The sequence below is a fragment of the Macaca fascicularis genome, chromosome 4, assembly GCF_037993035.2.
Source record: "Macaca fascicularis isolate 582-1 chromosome 4, T2T-MFA8v1.1".
In the NCBI taxonomy this organism is placed as follows: Eukaryota; Metazoa; Chordata; class Mammalia; order Primates; family Cercopithecidae; genus Macaca; species Macaca fascicularis.
In genome coordinates this window covers 3,283,634-3,303,583 of record NC_088378.1, presented here as the reverse complement: position 1 = coordinate 3,303,583, position 19,950 = coordinate 3,283,634, and positions in this window count along the sequence as shown.

The window sequence follows — 19,950 nt, the reverse complement described above, 5'->3', positions numbered from 1 at the left end:
ACTAGAAATTCCTCCAGAATAAGGACCAGGCAGTGTTCATCTGTGTATCCAGAACCCAGACCTACACTGAGAAGGAGATAGGCATCTGATAAATATTTGCCAAGCGAGCAAATGAGAACGCCACCTCTGATTGGCTAGCAGATATACCTTTTCTTCTTCCAATGGGTGAGGATAATGAGCAGGAGAGGTTTCCCAGGAACAGGTCCCCGGCCATGCTTCTCATCATCACCCTCTTCCTCCTCATCATGGCAGCCCTTTTGGTCCGGTGGGCCGTCCTCTTCCCTTACCTCACCGGCATGGAAGATCTGTTGAGATGTATGCAGTCTAGTTTCCATTGTTAAAACAAGAGTTGCTTATGTTTCTAGATAGAAAAGTACAATTGTTGGATAGATTTTTCAAAATACATTTTCCTGCCCAAGGGAATCACGGACCCGGTGCTGCCTGACAAGGGCCCACGTGTGCCCGGCACTGCGCTGCCTCTCACATTTGGCAGCCGGGTCCTGCTGGCGCCTCTGCCCAGGGCTCTCCCACCCAATGCCTGTGCTGTGAAGGCTCTCAGAGCCCACCTGGCCCATTCCTCCCGGGGCACCCTGAAAAGCAGCCCCGCCCAGCATGTGCTAGCACCGTGGGGTGGCACACAAAGGGAAGAAATCAGTGTCTCGTTCCTTAAGAGGCACTTTAAAGTGTGTGAAAAGCATGCACTTGTGAGAGGAATCACAAAGAAAGCAACACAATGGGGCCTCTGCCTCCTCTTGCCAGAGAAACGTGTGCACGCACACACAAACACAGTTTTACAGATGATGCAAACGAATTTTCATCAGCACAGATATAGCTTAATAAATTGTAGTGTCTTCGTATGGCAGAACATAATGCATTGAATGGTGTGGGAAAGTGTTTTCAGTATATGTTGAGTGGAAAAGCATGGACATAGTATATACATGGCAGTCACAATTTGGGCGGAGTGAAACAGCCAGGAATACCTGCGATGACGGTGGGAGCTGTGTCCAGGGTCATGGGCACCTGTAGTTTTCTTCTTGTGCTTTTGTGCATTTAAATTTTTTTTCTGCAATGAATTTGCACCATATAAAAATTAGGACCGGTCGGGCGTGGTGGCTCAAGCGTGTAATCCCAGCACTTTGGAAGGCCAAGGCCGGTGGATCACGAGGTCAGGAGATTGAGACCATCCTGGCTAACATGGGAAAACCCCGTCTCTACTAAAAATACAAAAAAAAAATTAGCCGGGTGTGGTGGTGGGTGCCTGTAGTCCCAGCTACTTGGGAGGCTGAGGCAGGAGAATGGCACGAACCCGGAAGGTGGAGCTTGCAGTGAGCCTAGATCGTGCCACTGCACTCCAGCCTGGGCAACAGAGCAAGACTCCGTCTCAAAAAAAAAAAAAAAATTAGGACAATGACCATATGACGTGAGAGACAGAGTGAGCCAACTTACCCTTCAGGCCCAGCACTGCACGACTGCTTTGGGGTACGAGACATGTCTTCACATCTTGGTATCCACAGGGCTCAGCCCAATATGTATTTTTGAATAAATATATGTTATCCAAGGTCATCCTCTAAATATACCAACAAAATATGCAAAGCAAGTCTTACCCCATTTAACATTTGGAGAAACTTTGATTCAAAAGCGCTAGCCCAGGGCCAGAGGGAGCAAAACTGAGAGTTTATGAGGGCCTGGCCCAGAGAGGTCTTTCCTTGACTGGGAGATTGTGGTTTCCAGGCCACAGAAGGAAAAGTCGTCTGGAGTCAAACCCAAAGATGACAAAAAGAGCAAAACACTCATGTGTTCCCTTTTCTTTTTTCTTTTTTTAAATCAATATATAATTGATGTAAAATAAAACATGGAGATCATATATGTTCAGCTCAATGTGTTCTCACACTTGCACAGGCCCATGTCACACCACACAAGGGAAGGCATTAAACACACTTTCCACCAAGCTGGAAAGTTCCTTTGGGCCTTTCTGATCAAATGCCCCTGATTTCTATCCTTATGACTTCATTTTCCTGTTCTTGGACTTCCCACTAAATGGACTCACACAGCGTACGGTCTTTTGCCTCGGACCTCTTTTGTTTACCGTCATGTTCTGAGGTGCGTCCACCCCGTTGCCTGGATTGGCATCCGTCCCCTTGCTCCTGGGTAGCCCACCATGGTGTGGCTGCTGCACAATCTGTTGTCCACATCCCGTGATTTGACATGTGGACGGCTCCCGGTCTGGACTGCTTTGCATGTTCCTGAATGCGTTTTTCCAGGGATGTATATGTTCATTCCTCCCGAGGAAGTGAGTACCCAGAAGGGGATTGCCAGGTCACAGGAAAGATGTGTTTGAGTAGAAACCGCAAAGAGTTCCCCAAAGTGGCTGTCTCACCGTACGCTCCTCACAGTACTTCAGTCCTACTAATGGGTGTGAAATGGTATTTCCTTATGGCTCTGATTTGCATGTCTACGGTAGCTCCATGCTGAGCGTGTTTTCATGCTCGCTGCTCAGGCACCATGCTCAGGTCTTCTGCTCCTTCCCCGCCGGCTGTTCACGCTGTTCTGTTGAGTTGCAGGGTGCTTCACACTGGACTTGTGCTTCACACAAGTCCCTTGCCAGCTGCGTCTGCTGCAGGTATTTCCTCCCAGTCTGTGGTTTGCCTGTTCCTTTTCTTAATGCTGTCTTTCCATGAACAGAAAATTTTAATTTTCGTGAAGTTCAATGTATCGTGTTTTCCTTTTATATTTAGTATGTTTATGTCTTGTCTAAGAAATCTTAGCTTATCTCGGGGTCACGCATACAGATTTGTCTTCTGTATTTTCTTCTCGAAGCATTAGGGTTTCAAAATTTAGGTTTAGGTCTATGCTCCATGTCAATTAATTTTTGTGTGGAGAGAAAGGGTTCAAACTTCTTTTCTGTTTCCATACAGATACCTAGTTTTCCCAACAACACGTGTTTTAAAAGACTTTGCTTTCTTTATCTAATTGACTTGACACCTAAGTTGAAAATAAATTGGTCTTACATGCATGGGTCTATTTCTGGACTATTTTGTTGCAGTGATGTATATGTCCATCTTTTTGCCAATACCCAGCTGTCTTAATAATTGTAGCTTTATAGTAAATTGTAAACTCAGGTAAGCTAATGCTCCAACTTTGTTCTTTTTCAAAAATGTTTTGACTATTTTAGGTCCTTTGAGTCTCCAAATAACATTTAGAATCATATTGTCAATTTCTACAGAAAAAACCTTCCAGAATTTTGGGAAAGATTTCATTGAGTCTATATCAATTTGGAGAAATTGACATCTTAACAATATGGAGTCTTCTGGTCCATTAACGTAGTCTACATTCCATTTATTTAGGTCTTTTTCAATTTTTATTGGCAATGCTTTCTATTTTCCAGTGTAGAGATGTTACATGTATTTCACTAGATTTATTTTCAGTCATATAATGTTTTCAATGCTATTTTAAATGGCAAAGTGGTTTTTAAATTTTATTTTGTAACTGTTTATTCTTAACGTATGTAAAATACAATTAATTTTTATTGTTTATTTTGTACACCATGACGTTGTTGAATTTATTTATTCTAGAGAAGGATTTTTGTATATTCAATAGGGATTTTTACACGTGCCATGATGTGATTTGTGAATAATGACAGTTTTACTTTGTTTCTAACCTTCATTCCTTTTTACCTAACTGTCTAGATCCTCTAACATGTTTCTAACCTTTATCCCTTTTTACCTGTCTAGATTCTCTAACATAATATTAAATAGAAGTGATGACAACAGCCTTGTTCCCAGTCTCTGGAGAAAACAACTGTTATTTCACAATTAAGTAGAACGTCTATTGTAGATTTTTAAAATTTAATGATTATTACTAAAGATGGAGTCTCACTACGTTGCCCAAGCTGGTCTCGAACTCCTGAACTCAAGCAATCCTCCAGCCTCAGCCTCCCGAGTGGCTGAGATTACAGGCGGGCACCACTGGGCCTGGCTCATGGTAGATCTTTTACAGATTCTCTTTATCACCTTGAGGAAATTTTCTTCTAAGTTTGCCAAACATTTTTATTAGGAAGTTTGCCAAATGCTTTTTCTTCATCTGTGATAAGATCATATGGTTTCTCTCTTTTATTCTGTTAATGTATTTCCTTTACTTCAAGTAAAAACATATTGTTCTGCTTCTCGAGGAGCTGAGATAATTTTTGGTAAGCTTGTATATCAGAGCTAAAGTTCCTGTCAGAAACGTTCTTTAAGGAGAGAGGCTAACATGCAGCTCCAAAAAGATGGTATCGCCACTATGCTGGAGTTTGCCCTTTCTTGCTGACTGCATTTTCTTTCAAGTAAAAGTGCAGGTGAGAATGAAAGCCTCTCTTCCTTTCCCTGTAGATCACGGGGTCGGAAACCTGGGGTTACTTGGCCCACCATGTTCTCTAAAATGCACCCAATTATGAGCTCTGTGAGAGCCGAGCTATGTCTGTGCCTCGCTCAGAGGGATGTCTCCTGTACCTAACACAGTGCTTGGCATGTTGTTTGGTTTAATCAATATTTGTTACATAAATGAATGTGTAAATGAATGAGTTAACGATCGCGTGAATGAAAGATTATGATTAAGTGGGTAAAATGCAAATTATCCACTTGGGACACAAGCATGTAACTGAATAGATCCAAGCACCATAGGCACGTGTGGTTGGGAGACTCAGGAGAGCCACCTCGCAGTTAGATGCAGGGAAGAGCAGGCACCCAAAGGGCTCCTGCTGCCTTCTTGGGTTTGAGGATGCCCATATATCCATTATTTTTAGTTAACCCTAACTCTTTCTGCCTTAAGAAAATAAAAAAAAAGGTCAAATGTGCTTATCCTCATCCACAGCAAGAGAAAGGGGAGTCAGGGGACTTTCCTACTTTGCACCAAGAGAGTGGAGTAGGAGTGACTCCACTCACTATCACCCCTAGTGACTCACAAGCAAAATGTTTGCTTCTCAGCTCTGACCTTAGGCTCTGCCAGACCAGAAGTTCTCATTCCAGAGGGAGGAGAACTCCCACCAGGAGACACAACAATGATTCCATTGAACTGGAAGTTAAGACTGCCTGGCTACTCTCAGCTCCTGATGCTTCTCAATCAACAAGCTAAGAAGGGGCTCTACTAGTTGGGTGATAGTCCTGAATACCAGGGGAAATTGAGCTGCTACTCCACAATGGAGGGAAAGAAGAGTGTGTCTGAAACACAGAAAATTCCTTAGGGCATCTCATGGTACTACCATGTCCTGAGCTTAAGTTAATGGAAAACTATAGCAACCCAATTCAGATAGGGCTACTTGATGGCCCAGACCCTTTGGGGATGAACTAGGTAAAGAATTGTGACCAACTGAGGTGCTTGGTAAGGGCACAGGAAATACCTAGGTAAAGGATGAGGGCTGTTACAAATATTAGCTATGACCTTGGGACCAGTTACAGCTAAAGGATAACAGGAGTCTGTGTATTTCTTCCTTATTTTGTTATGCATATGTTTGCATGTATGTTAACCCAATATTTTTGTTTTCTTCCTTTCCTTCTCTTTTTATAATGTAACATAAGATGATTTAATAATAATTAACTTTACTTGACAGTATTTAAGTTACAAGATGTCAAAAAAAGAGTAAACATCAACCAAGAACTTAGTGTCCTCTTCTGGGGAAAGAGCTAGTGTATTGTTGGTTGTATGAAATTGCACCACTGGGTGCAGAAATATGACTTCTTGTTGTCTTTATTTGAAAATTAAGTGTGGTTTAAAGAGGTGTGCATGAGTGCCAGGTTGACAAGGGGAGGACTGCGATGGTCAGTTTTCTATGTCAACCTGGCAAGGCTACCATCCCTATTAATTCACTCTATCAAACAACAAGTGTTGCTGTGAAGAAAACCAATGTGATTAAAGTCCATAATCAGTTGACTTGAATTAAAAAAATTATGACAGACAACCTGGGTGGGCCTGATTCAGTCAAAAGGACTTCTGGGGCGACCAGGGGCCTCTCAGGTGAGGAGAGGCCCCTGTGGACGGCCACTCCAGCCTGCTCAGCCTCTGCCCTAAGATGCCGGACTCACTGCACCCCTTATTGCCCAAGTTAGCTCTCTGTGCCGAGTCAGTGTGTGCTTCCTACTGGCTCTATTTCTCTCATTGAACTCCGACTGACACAGATTTTGGCACCAGAAGTGTAGAGGAAAGCAAAAGGACTGAAAGCTGAGAACCCATGACAAAAAAGCAAGGACACGGAGCTCCATTTCACATCAGAGAAATGACCTGGGGACCCCCAGACAGTAAGGATGGGGAGGTTTCAGCATCATGTGGCAGAACAATTTTGGAACAATGTTTGAACATCCCTGTTATTGAAGCCACAGTGGTCAATAGCATTGGACTCAGGTGGTCTTGAACCTGGACCCAGGCTCAACTTGGACAGAGGCACCATCTCCAGCAGGCAGTACTCAGTCGGTGATGGCTGCCCTTGATGATCGGTACCCCCGGGGATACCATCTGTACTTGCTCTGTTGACAGGGGCGTCTGAAGACAGGATCTGTGACCCTCTAAAGAGACATGGATGGTGGCAGAGAAACCTCCCTGGGCTCCCGAAACCGCCCTCAGCTAAGCCCACGCCTTCGGGAGAGTCTGCCGGGCGGCATCTCCTTCAAGTGAGTCCCAGCCGTGCTCCCCAGGAAGCCTCTGCGTAGCCAACCGTTCCTCAGCCTCCTTTTACTTGAGGAGAAACTTCCAAAGCCATAAGTATTCAGGAATGGGTTTCCTAAAGTCCATGAAACGTGCGGGTTTGAATACGGAATTCAATGTATGTAAGCATATGTGCCTCTTTCTGGGGCAGGTTATATAGTTTTCATCACATCCTCAATTGGAACCGTGAAGCTGCCCAAGTCCCAGAAAAAAAAAGTGAAGAACTGTTGTTGTTGTTGGTTTATTCTCAGAGGGAACATGATTCGCCCAATTCCCCACCTACAAGCTTCAAACCCTTCAGACTCTTCTGTGGTTTCCACTGTACAACACTAATGTTTCCAGGCAGGCTTAGCATGTCCTGGTGGTTGTGAGTTTTCAAGCCCTGTGCATCCTGACTGCCACGTTAGATCCCAGGCTGTTATTCCGCAGTCAGTTTTTCTTTGGGGCAAGTGCTGTGCTAGGTGAAGACACACTGGTAGAGGGTGGGGAGCTTATCTTAAGAATGCTCACATTATCTCAAGGAATCCTAACTGGCTTATCTCACCGATAAGAAAACTGAAGGATACAGGGGTTAAATAATCTGCCCCAGGTAACACGCAGTCTGGGACTTCCAACCGGGGCTCCAAGATTCCAGAGATTATACGCTTTGGATCTGGGCGAGAACAATCCAGCCTTCACATTTTAGAAATGCCAAAGGCTAAGGACCTGAAAGCACCCCTGCACAGGACGTCACTCAGTGTGACAGAGACGAAGCTATGACCAGAGCCCCCCATCCAGAGCTCTCCCCAGCCAGCTGCTCCCCATGTGAGCAGTTCTGAGGTGGCTCCAGGCTTCAGGAGAGGAAGCACTTGCTGATTCTCTCCTTAGATGTGGACATGCTAAAGCGAATTCCAGGCATTTTTTTTAAGATCTCCATGGACAGCCTGGATCAGAGGGTGGGGTAGTTATCTCTGCTTGAAGTATCCGTGGTGGAAGCCTTCCAGGGCTCCTCCCTTCATCTTGAAAGAATCCCAGGGCATCTGGTGGCTGGCCTCCCTCCGATGACGCGGGGAGACTAAAGCCCCTGGGACACGCATTTTCTTCAGGGGCGGCCAGCTGTAAGAGACATTATCCAATCCGAGGGGCGGCAAGCTCGTTGAGCACAATAACCCAACTCTGCCACTGAGTGTGAAAGTTAGCACCCTGCCTCCACCAGGTCACAACTGTCTCTGAGGACGGTTGTCAAATGGCACTGTGGGAAGATTTGAGGACCGATCACCTGGAGCTCGGAGGTCATGTCCCGGCTTCCCCGTGAAGTGCCTGCGGCACCCTGGACAAGCCATTCCACGCACGTCTGTCAGATGTGGGACTGGGCTCAAGCACAAGCTAGGAATTCCATCCCACGGGTCGACTGGACTGCCAATATTTTAAATTATGACATTTCATTTAAAAATCCAAATTGCTGGTTTCTGCTTTAAAACAGAAGCAGGAGCAGCTCCAGCAGCCCAGGCCCTTCCCTCCTGCCTCTCCCCCTGGGCATTCCAGCCCCAGAGTCCTCCCAGGCTCCACACTCATGCCTGCTGGGTGCTGGCAGGCCATACCCATCGGAGTCTCACCCACACATCCTCGGCCCTCCCGGCCAGAGCTGGCCTTTCATGACAGACTGGCATCGGTCCCACACAGCGTCCATCCCCTGCTAAAGAAAATGTTCCCTTGGCTTTGGGGAAGCAAAGTTGCTCAGACCAGCAAAAAAGAGCAACTCAACTTTCAGGGGAAATATGTACCCTGTCTTTTCCACATTCAACCATAAAAATGTCTGGATGTACTCAAAGTCTGCCACTAAACCATGGAAACGGAGCCAGGCATCTTCTGAATGACACAAACCAGGAGCCATCCCTGATGGCTGTGCGTTTCCCTGCGCTTTTCTGAAGCCAAATACCAACGGCGTCTCCTCTTGGGATGGTGATAAAGGCAAGAGTCTCAAAACAGGACCCACAACTGCAGCCTCTGCTGAACAAGCCAGCCCCACCCCGGCCTTCCTGTCTCTACCTGGCCGCACCTCCCACCTCCCCCAGCGGGCGTCTCGGATGCAGGCGGACCCTGCCACTGGAGAGTGGCAAAGTGTGTGCCGTGCCAGGCCTCCTTTCTCAAAACTGGCACAGGCCAGGGGAGGCTGGAAAGATGGCGGAGCCATTTTAACCTGACTCTAAGAGACTCCAGGTTGTCTCTATTATTTTAATAATTGGATTTTATAAGACCTGTGCTCTGGGGCTTTTTCAGTGAAGAACAATAATTTTTAAATGAACCTTGAAAACTTCTATAATAGGTGGAGAGTAAAGAGTCAGCTCTCCAAGTACATTCCTTTTCCTGCTTCATCCCGTACAACCTAATCCTGCTGCTGTGCTTCCTCCTCGAGTCCTTCCAAGAACACATAAGATATTTATTCACAAAGGATCTTAATCCCTTTTCGAGACTGCTTTGCAAACTTCCAGTCTTCAAGAGCTAAGTCTCTTAGGTTTCTTCTTGGCCACAAACTGTGCCCACAACGTACATGGAATCCTTGGGGAGCCGTTGCTGCCGGATGGGCTGGATGGGCACAGGGACTGCTGTGTTTGGGCCAAACTGGGCTGGACCTGGCCTCATGTCTTTGGACGGACTCTGGGAACGTGCTGATGAGAGAATGAAGGAGGGAGACGCTAAGCCAGGTGCTATTAGCTGCAGTAAATTGATGTCCTCCTGCTGGGTCCATTATTGATGGCCAAGACATGCATTTTTAAACAAAATAAATAATGTATTTTGAACAATGTCGATTTGTGCCTATTTACCAATTGGATAGGTGAACTGTTGTACTAAAACAATTTGAAAATACTTTTTTTGAATTAACACAATGTTTCAGTAAAGAGACAACAAATTCTTACCTTTAAACACTTCTTATTGTGTTGTGTGTTACTGTGTTGACTCGTGTCCATGCTGTGGAAGGGAGGGAGGGAGGGAGGGAAGAGGGAAGGAAGGGAGGCAGAGTGGGAAGGAGGAAGGGAGGGAGGAAGGAGGGAAGGAAGGGAGGAAGGAAAGCAGTAAAGCAGGAAGGAAGGAAGGAAGGAAGGAAGGAAGGAAGGAAGGAAGGAAGGAAGGAAGGAAGGAAGGAAGGAAGGAAGGAAGGAAGGAAGGAAAGGAGGGAGGGAGGGAAGGAGGAAAGGAGGTGGGAGGGGGAGGGGAGGGAGGAAGGGAGCCGAGGAAGGGAGGGAGGGAAGGGAGGAGGGAGGGGAGGGAGGCAGGCAGTCACACTTAATTTCTACACTCAGACTCAGTGGTGTGTGTGTGTTCATGTGTGTGTATTGTGTGCACATGTGTGTACATGTGTGAGTGCTGGGAAGAAAGGGGAATGCATGAAAGAGACAGTGACCGACTCCCTCTCCCCAGCAAAACTCTCCCTCCCTCCAGGTGGAGAACAACCCTACACTATGCCTACAGGTGCTTGTCACGACCCCGGTGCCCGGCACTGGGCAGACCCCAAACTCTTTCTCTGCTTGGCTTTCCCGTCTGTACTCCAGGCCTCACCCGTGAATCAAACTGAACTCACCACACACATCGAGCAAGTGCCTACTCCTGACTTTCAGTCCTGGCTGGGGTGATGCGGTTTTATTCACCTCACTGAACATGAAAATGTAGCAATGGTGTGCCAGGCCTGGGTGCACAGAAGGAAGGGAAGCAGAGCCAATTCCACGCTCCCGGGGTGGAGCCCATCAGCTCCAGGCACTGGGGAGACAACGACCTTGTGCCAGCGCTGCAGGGGACATCCCCAAACCACCAAGACGCTGAGGTCCCCGAGCCAGGACTGCGGGGGACCTCCCCAAACCACCAAGATGCTGAGGTCCCCGATGCCAGGACTGCAGGGGACCTCCCCAAACCACCAAGACGCTGAGGTCCTCGATCTGAAGTCCCCAGCCTGAGCCTGGGGCTGGGGGTCCAATGGGAAGGGGATGCCCCAGGATTTTCCCTCTCAGAGCCCTCTGACCTACAGGCCTCTCCCAGGAGGTGAGGAGCCTGGGGTTCCCTCTGGAATGAGAAATGCTGAGTCCCCCGCAGACAGTGGACTCTGAAAGGCTGAGAAGCATGTGTGGTTTGTTGCACGAGCCGTGTGTTGCATCCTCTGCAACCAATGCTCTTAGCCATGGAGCAGAGGCTGCCGGGTCGGACCCCACTTACAAGCACTGACCGTGTAGATGAGCAGGCACAGGGTCAGCACTGCCGCAGCCCCAGGCCCCAGGGAGCAGAGCTGGCCTACCAGGGTCACACTGCAACCAGCTCCCCAGGCCCCAGGGAGCAGAGCTGGCCTGCCAGGGTCACGCTGCAACCGGCTGCAGCCCTTTGCTCCCAAACACCATTAATCACCCTGAAGAGAGCCTTTCTTCCACTTGGAAAGATGAATCATTTTCATGGCAGTGGAAAAGAACACTCCCTCAGTTTACTGGATTACTTGAAAACACAGGCGAGGCTTGGCTGATGAGAAAATGCTCAGGGAGTAAACCCGGCCTCCGTGGGCACAGCAAGGTGCGCCCACACGGAAAGCTATTACAGAGGAGGCCAGGGCCTCCTCTGCCAGGGCCACGCACTCGGGGTGGGTGAGCGTGGGGCTCGGACAGGCTCCAGGGGCACCCGAAAAGCTCCTGCAAGTTGATTTACAATGATGCCGTTATGTTTGTGTGCATGTTTCTGGAGAGAGGGCTGGTAGCTTTTCAGATTTTCAAAGACTTTTGCCATCCCAAAAGGTTAAGAACCAGTTATAAAACATTTTCTTATGTGTCATGCAACAGGGAACATTTTAAACATATAGAAGACATAGTCTTAATTCTAAAAACATTTCAGAGCAGACTTCTAAACACTCCTGTAAGGGGTAAAAGTGAAGCCGCCAGGGAGCATCTGTGTACACAGAGGTTCGTTAAAAATCCCTGTCATATTCCGAGAATTTTGAAGCAAGAAAAGCTCACAATTCAATTTTTTTAAAAATGACTACATAAATAGCCATATGATTTCATTTTACACTCACCTTGGGATTCCAAGTTTATATTGAAAGTTTCCTTTTCTTTCCTTTATTTTCTACTGAAAATCCACATCCCCATTTATCCAACCACACGCAGTGCTCTAGCTTTCAGACTCGCACATACTGTTGCAATAGAACCTGTATATTTACTATATCTAAATGAAATGTCATATTGGTAACCTGTAAAAATATGTATATATATTTTATATATATATATATTTTTCTTTTTTAATTTTTCTTTGAGACAGAATTTTGCTCTCTTTCCCAGGTTGGAGTGCAATGGTGTGATCTCGGCTCACTGCAACCTCCACATCCTGGGCTCAAGAAATTCTCCTGCCTCAGCCTCCCAAGTAGCTGGGATTACAGGGGTGCACTACCACACTTGGCTGATTTTTGTATTTTTAGTAGAGATGGGGTTTCGCCATGTTGGCCAGGCTGGTCTCGAACTCAGGTGATCTGCCCGCCTCAGCCTCCCAAAATGCTGGGATCACAGGCATGAGCCACCGTGCCCAGCCCAGCCTTAGTACATTTTTTATTAACAATGCAAAATGTGTGGCAATATGTAAGCCACTCGACGTCAGGAAAATGACTTGGCCTTGCTGAATGTTGCCTTTCGGGGAAAATGAGGGTGCTCCTGCCTCCTGGGGTTGGTTCCGAGGCTACATTGGGTGTGACTGATGTGAGAGCCTGACCCTGTGCACAGCAGATAAACAGAAAATGTTTGCTTGCGTTCCTTGTGAATCTGGTAATTTTCCACCTTTTCTCTAGGAATGCCAGACCCCAAATTGCTGCAACAACCTAATTTTTCCATCTTTTGTCAAGTTTAAATGCATAAACAAAAAATAAAATGTTAAGCTCCCCCCACCCCAAACATCTGAATGAACCCAGCCAAGGGCACTCCAGAGTTAATCTGAAAAGCTGGTTCCGGTTGTGATGGGAAGGGGGGTGGGACAGTCTTCATCATGCCCACCTCCCTTTCGGAATTCAAGAAAAGCTGACCAGCATGAACATCAGTACAGGCCTGAAGTTTGGTAAGAAATGTTTACCATCTCTTCTCTCTGAAGCCTGCTACCTGCTACTGGCAGGGAGCTTTCATCTGCATGATAAAATCTTAAGTTGCCCGAGCTTTCTGGATGAACCAAGGTATTTCTTAAATGTATGTGATTGAAGTCTCACATCTCCCTACAACGTGTATAACCAAGCTGTGCTCCCACCACCTTGGGCAACATGTCACAGGCCATGGTCACTCCTATTTGGCTCAGAATAAATCTCTTCAAATATTTTACAGAGTTTGACTCTTTTCACCAGCAAATGGCAAATGTGTTGTGCTTGCATGAGTAGCCCCTTGTTGAGAGCGAGTTCCCTGCAGGTTCTGCGCTCAGGTTCTTGGTGGCGGGAGACACTCCCCAGGGCGGGCAGCCAGTCTGGTGCTGGCCAGGGCTGTGCTGCTCAGCAAGGCCACAGAAGGGACGGAGCTGCCCTGCCTGCCAAGCCTGGGAAGCCGGCTCAGGTTGTTTACTGCTGGCCTTTCAGGAAGTGCTTTGGGAACAACCTCACACCTTTTAGGTCATCCCGACTCTCGGTCCTGCTGGGAGGGCAGCTTAACCTGTTTGTCCGCTTGTTGCTCATTAGGCTGTGCAAGCAGTGAGGCTGGATCGTTGCGTCAGGAGTAAGTTACATAAGAGACTCTACATTACATTGCATTGCATTACATTACATTACATTACATTACATTACATTACATTACATTACATTACATTACATTACATTACATTACAGCTCTACAATGCAGCAGACAGACCCGTCTGGATTCTTCCAGGGCTCTCAGCCCTGGAAATAACATCATTTCTTCAAATTGGTGTGTCCTCCTGTCTAAAATCAGGATGCAGAGAGTTGGTGCAAGGCATGGCGCAGTTATACTGTGGGAGCAGCCCTCTCCATTCATGCCAGAATTCTGAGTGGTTAATTCAAGTCCCTCCAACAAGAGTGTTGACAGCTTTGTTCTCTCCTTTATCCCTTTTCTCTCCTCTTCCTCCTTCTGACTGCAGGATGCCTGGGAGAGCCTGTGGCCAGCCTGGGTCCAGGAAGTGGGCAGCTGCCACAGAGCAGACTCCAAGGCTAGCTGCCTCCAGACTTCCTCACAGCACACCATTCTGCCGTCCTGAGTCTTCTCAAGGTTGGAAGGTGCCCAGATCCAGGGAGATAGTGCTGGCTCTTTGGTGGCTGTGGAGTGTCCAGACAGATGAGCTGGAATTCTTGGGTTTCTCTGCCTCTCTTGTCAAGTTGGGGTAGCACTGCTTGGACTCTTGCCCCTGCTGCATTGACCAAGCCTTGATGTTACCTTCTTTGCCAAACCACTGGCCGCTATGTTGCTGCCACAGCGACTCAAAGGCAGCTGCTTGTCCATCTCTGCCTGCCCCAGCCTTCCTGCTGGCTCCATCTCAGCCACTGTAAAGCAAGCACCTAGTTTTAGTTCTCCTCCCCAACAAATTTTATTGCTAAATAAACAATGAAGCTACCCCATTAAATAGTAAAAAAAAAAAAAAAAAAAAAGAAAGAAAGAAAGAAAGAAAGAATACAGACAAGATCTAAACCCATCACAAGAGTTTATAAACCAGGTCAGGCACAGTGGCATGCACCTGTAGTGTAGTCCCAGCTATTCAGGAGGCTGAGGCTGAAGGATCAGTTACGCCCAGGTTGGAATCCAGCCTGGGCAACATAGTTGTATTAGTCCATTTTTATGCTGCTGATAAAGACATACTCGAGACTGGGAAGAAAAAGAGACTTAATTGGATTCACAGTTCCACATGGCTGTGGAGCCCTCATAATCATGGCAGAGGGCAAAAGGCACTTCATACATGGCGGCAGCAAGAAAGAATGGGAAGAAATCAAAGCAGAAGCCCCTGATAAACCCATCAGATCTCGTGAGACTTATTCACCATCACAAGAATAGCATGGAAAAGATCGACCCCCGTGATTCAGTTACCTCCCCCTGGGTCCCTCCCACAACATGTAAGAATTCTAGGAGATATAATTGAAGTTGAGATTTGAATGGGGACACAGCCAAACCATATCATTCTTTCCCTGGTCCCTCCAAATCTCATGTCCTCACATTTCAAAACCAATCATGCCTTCCCAACTGTCCCCCAAAGTCTTAACTTTAGCATTAACCCAAAAGTCCAGAGTCCAGAGTCTCATCTAAGACAAGGCAAGTTCCTTCCACCTATGAGCCTGTAAAATCAAAAGCAAGCTAGTTCCTTCCTAGATACAATAGGGGTACAGGTATTACGTAAATACAGCTGTTCCAAATGAGAGAAATTGGCCAAAACAAAGGGGCTACAGGGCCCATACAGGTCTGAAACCCAGTGGAGTTGTCAAATTTTAAAGCTCCAAAATTATCTCCTTTGACTCCATGTCTCACATCCAGGTCATGCTGATGCAAGAGGTAGGTTCCCATGGTCTTTGGCAGCTCTGCCCCTGTGGCTTTGCAGGGTACAGCCTCCCTCCCAGCTGCTTTCATGGGTTGGCGTTGAGTGTCTGTGACTTTTCCAGGCACACAGTGCAAGCTGTTGGTGGATCTACCATTCTGGGATCTGGTGGACAATGGCCCTCTTCTCACAGCTCTACTAGCCAGTACCCCAGTAAGGACTCTGTGTGAGGGCTTCAACCCCACGTTTCCCTTCTGCACTGCCCTGGCAGAGGTTCTCCATGGGGCCCGACCCCTGCAGCAAACTTTTGCCTGGGCATCCAGGCATTTCCATACATCTTCTGTAATCTAGGTGGAGGTTCCCAAACCTCAGTTCTTGACTTCTGTGCACCCACAGGCTCAACACCATGTGGAAGCTGCCAAGGCTTGGGGCTTCCACCCTCTGAAGCCACAGCCTGAGCTGTACGTTGGCCCCTTTCGTTCACGGCTGGAGCATCTGGGACACAGGGCACCAAGTCCCTAGGCTGCACACAGCACAGGGACCCTGGGCCTGGCCCATGAAACCACTTTTGCCTCCTGGGCCTCCAGGCCTGTGATGGGAGGGGCTGCTGTGAAGGTCTCTGGCATGGCCTAGAGACATTTTCCCCATGGTCTTGGGGATTAACGTTAGGCGCCTTGCTACTCATGAAATTTCTGCAGCTGGCTTGAATTTCTCCCCAGAAAATGGGTTTTTACTTTCTACTGCATCATCAGGCTACAAATTTTCTGAACTTTTATGCTCTGTTTCCCTTTTAAAATGGAATACTTTTAACAGTGCCCAAGTCACAGTTTGAATGCTTTGCTGCTTAGAAATTTCTTCCACCTGATACCCTAAATCATCTCTCTCAAGTTCAAAGTTCCATAAATCTCTAGGGCAGAGGCAAAATGCTGCCAGTCTCTTTGCTAAAACATAACAAGAGTCACCTTGACTCCAGTCCCCAACAAGTTCCTCATCTCCATCTGAGACCACCTCAGCCTGGACCTTGTCCATATTGCTATCAGGCTTTTGGTCAAAGCCATTCAACAAGTCTCTAGGAAGTTCCAAACTTTCCCACACTTTCCTTTCTTCCTCGGAGCGCTCCAAACTGTTCCAACATCTGCCTGTTACCCAGTTCCAAAATTACTTCCACATTTTGGTGTATCTTTTCAGCAGCACCCCACTCTACCAGTACCAATTTACTGCATTAGTCTGTATTCACACTGCTGATAAAGACATACCTGAGACTGGGAAGAAAAAGAGGTTTAACGGGACTTACAGTTCCACATGGCTGGGGAGGCCTCTGAATCATGGGGGGAGGCAAAAGGCACTTCTTACATGGCGGCAGCAAAAGAGAATGAGGAAGAAGCAAAAGCAGATAAAACTATCAGATCTCGTGAGACTTATTCACTATCATGAGAATAGCATGGAAAAGACCAGCCCCATGATTCAGTGACATCCCCCTGGGTCCCTCCCACAACACATGGGAATTCTGGGAGATACAACTGAAGTTGAGATTTGAATGGAGACACCGCCAAGCCATATCAGTAGTGTCCCCTGTCTCTTAAAAAAAGAATTAATCAACCAAAGGAGAATCCTGAGTGGCTGTGGCTAGTGCTTTGGGCTGGGCATCAACAGTAGTCCCAAGGAAGCCTCCCTGTCACGAATTATGGTGGCCAATTAACCATGCCAGCCTCAGTTTCATCATAACCAGAGTTTCAAAGAGAGAATGAATCATAAAACTTTAAGGCTTAGAAAAGATCTCAGAAATTAAGACCTGTATCTTAGAGTGGAGTTTCTCAAATGTCATCATGCACACGATCTCCTGGGCATCTCTTTAGGGAGGGTTCTGAGCTGGGGGACAGGGGCAGGGCAGGGATCAGCATCTCTAACCAGCTCCTGGGGAGGCCGCTGCGGGGCCACACTGGGATGGCGAGGCCTCAGCGGACCCAGGGCTTCCAGTGTAGACTCAGCTTCACACTGCAGAGTAAGAGGAAACATGTTAGAACTCATTTTTCTGTATTTTCAGATATAGAGACCCTTGGGGAGGGTCCAGCCCTGCTGCATTTAGCGTAGCTTGTCACGCAGAGGTTCTAATGTGTTTACACCTTTAAACCATCACAACGCCAGGCGTGAACTCCTCAAACTTATGTGTTCATAGCTCCAAATGTTGAAATTTTAAAAATGACTTTAGGGCTTTTTATTTATTTTTAACTTTTTCTACAACTTTAAAGCAAAACTCAAGTATAAGCTCAGAAGTATTTTTCTCTTTGAAAATGTTAAAAAAAAAAAAAATGAGGACCCCAGTGCCTGTCCACTCTTCCTGCTTTGAGCCCTGTTGGGATGCTAAGGGGTATCATTAGACGGTCATCAGTCTTAGCACCGGCCACCTTCAGATGAGCCCTCAAGGTCCCCCACTGCCCAGCAGACAAGGGCTGTGTCAGCCTGGGGTGATAACACCCACATACCCTGGCTCAGCCTGCACATAGTAAGTTCCCCCAGTAAGAGCTTCTGAGTGCAAAAGAGATCCGTCAAGTTGATTGAACATGGATCAAGTCAAATGTCTCATTAATTATTCTTGTTAATTTTCATTAGCTGAACTTTTTTTAATTGATGAAATTCTTCATCTATTTAGCATTGTGTAACACGTTGTGTCAATTAGAAACGTGCAATGCAGTAAACGTCATTGATTTTGTATTGGACAGCAGAATTTTCGATCCCCTGAGACAGGGATGGGACTTAACTAGTAAAGTGAGTCCCCCTCTCCCCTCCATCCACAGTTCCCCCAGGACCAGCAGAATGTGGGTCTGGAGGAGGCCTGAGGATGTCCATGGCCAGTCCAGAGACTGTGATTTGCTCCCAGAGATCCTCGGGCACTCCAGTTCATCCTAGAGAGAGTCCCAGTCCCTAACAAAGTTCCAGAACCACCTAATGAAGATGGAACCTTCTTAGGAGTCTCTAAACTACTCATTCATTCAACAAATACCTGTGGAGTCACTCACCCTGTGCAAAGTGCTGTAATGAGCATTATGAGAACCTTCCCTCCACGAAAGGCATAATTTAGGGGAGACAGGCAGGTTAATTACTGACTATCACGCCAAGCTGAATGCCATGGATGCTATAATAAGTGTACAAACTGTGTGGTGGGGACGCTGGGGCAGGGATTCAATCTGATGGGAAGCTTCAGGATGAGCTGGGCTTCAAAAGATGCGGCAGGCAGAGCAGAGAGAGGTAGAACCTGAGTCATGAACTGTTGTTACTTAATCTCTAACTTTCGGTTTAGCCCAATCATACTTTCCATGGCTCAAATATTTAAATGATATTTAAAGATGTGTTCAGCAGGTCTCACTCCCACTCCACCCCCATCCATGCAGGTCCCTCGTCACAACTTCTGCTGTGCCACGTGCAATGGGTCTGGCGTACCTGTCTATGTCTACGAAGATGCAAGCAGTGCTAATTTGTATTCTTATTCCCCTCCATGTGCACAGCGCAGCATATGGCTTTTTTTGCTGAACGTCATATTCTGATGATCGTTCCTTATCCATACCCAGAGCTCTTTCTCATTCTTTTCCTAGAGCTGCATATAATTTAAGCAGCCCTGGGTGGATTGACGTCTGCTCCTCTCCCAGCCTTGTGCTGTTACATACACAGCACCATGAGTGGTGCACGGATGTCATTTTGCATGTGGGCTGATATGGACAATACCAGATTCCCTTCCCTAGCTGGAATGCCATTTTGCATATCTCCCGACAACACACGAGTGCCTGCTTTCCACAGCACCTCCAATAGAATGCATTCTCACCCCTTTCAGTTGTTCGCTTATCTCATCCCTGAGAAATAGAATCCCAATTTAGTTTCAGTAGCGTTTCTCTTACTGGGAATGACAAAGAGCCCCTGAAATGTGTATTCTTAAGAGAAGGATCATCAGGTATTGCATCCAACACCCATCTAAACTTTCCACATCGATTTTAGAGAGCCAGTAGGGAAGCCAGACACCAGGCGGAATATGGCTCATTATCTGACTTCAGGTCATTCTCCTTCTGATAAAATTAAACCTGTAAGTATGGGAAGACCCACTGTGAGTGTGCAGGGCTTTGCCCGTCACATAGTGATGTTTAGCACGGTGGAGGAGGGAAGGCTTTGCTGGTGCTGGTCCTACAGTCAGGCTGTCTGGAAAAGAGCATCTTTTGGGAGACACAAGTCAAGCACCCAGAGGCAGCAGTGACGTGTGCGCAGGTGGCCCCAGCTCCTCCCTACAGGGCCTGGACGGTACCTGTCCCCTCTGCAGACGGGGCTCCTGTGGACGTCGAAGCCCCCAGGCAGTCCCAGTGCCCTGAGGAAGAGGCTCCAGCAGGTTCCTTTCCTCAGCATCTGTGGAGCCTAAAACTGGTTTTGCCATGGTTTCAGGTGGGCTGTGGATCTCCTGCTCACTGATCCCATGTCATCCTGCAGGGGCTGGGAAGGGGAACTGAGGCTGCAACTAACCGTGACAGTGGCAGAGAGTAGGAAGTAAATACACGTGCTTAGTGCGCTTGAAATAGTGCAAATGGGCTCAGCAGTGAAGATTTGGCTGTGGCACAGCAGGCCCAGAGGATGCCCTCTATACCACACCAGCCAGCAGCTCCTTCAGACCCCCGGGTCAGCCTGTCACCATTTACCATGGTCTGAGGCAACCTGGCAGAGAGGAGGGCATAACTGACGTTGTGGGCTCCGTCCCGGGCAGCCGCAGGCTCCACTGGGCTCCATGTCCAGAGCCTGTCGCTGCAGACGGAGCCCTCCGAGTGCAGGCCTGGATTGTTGACCACCAGGAACACC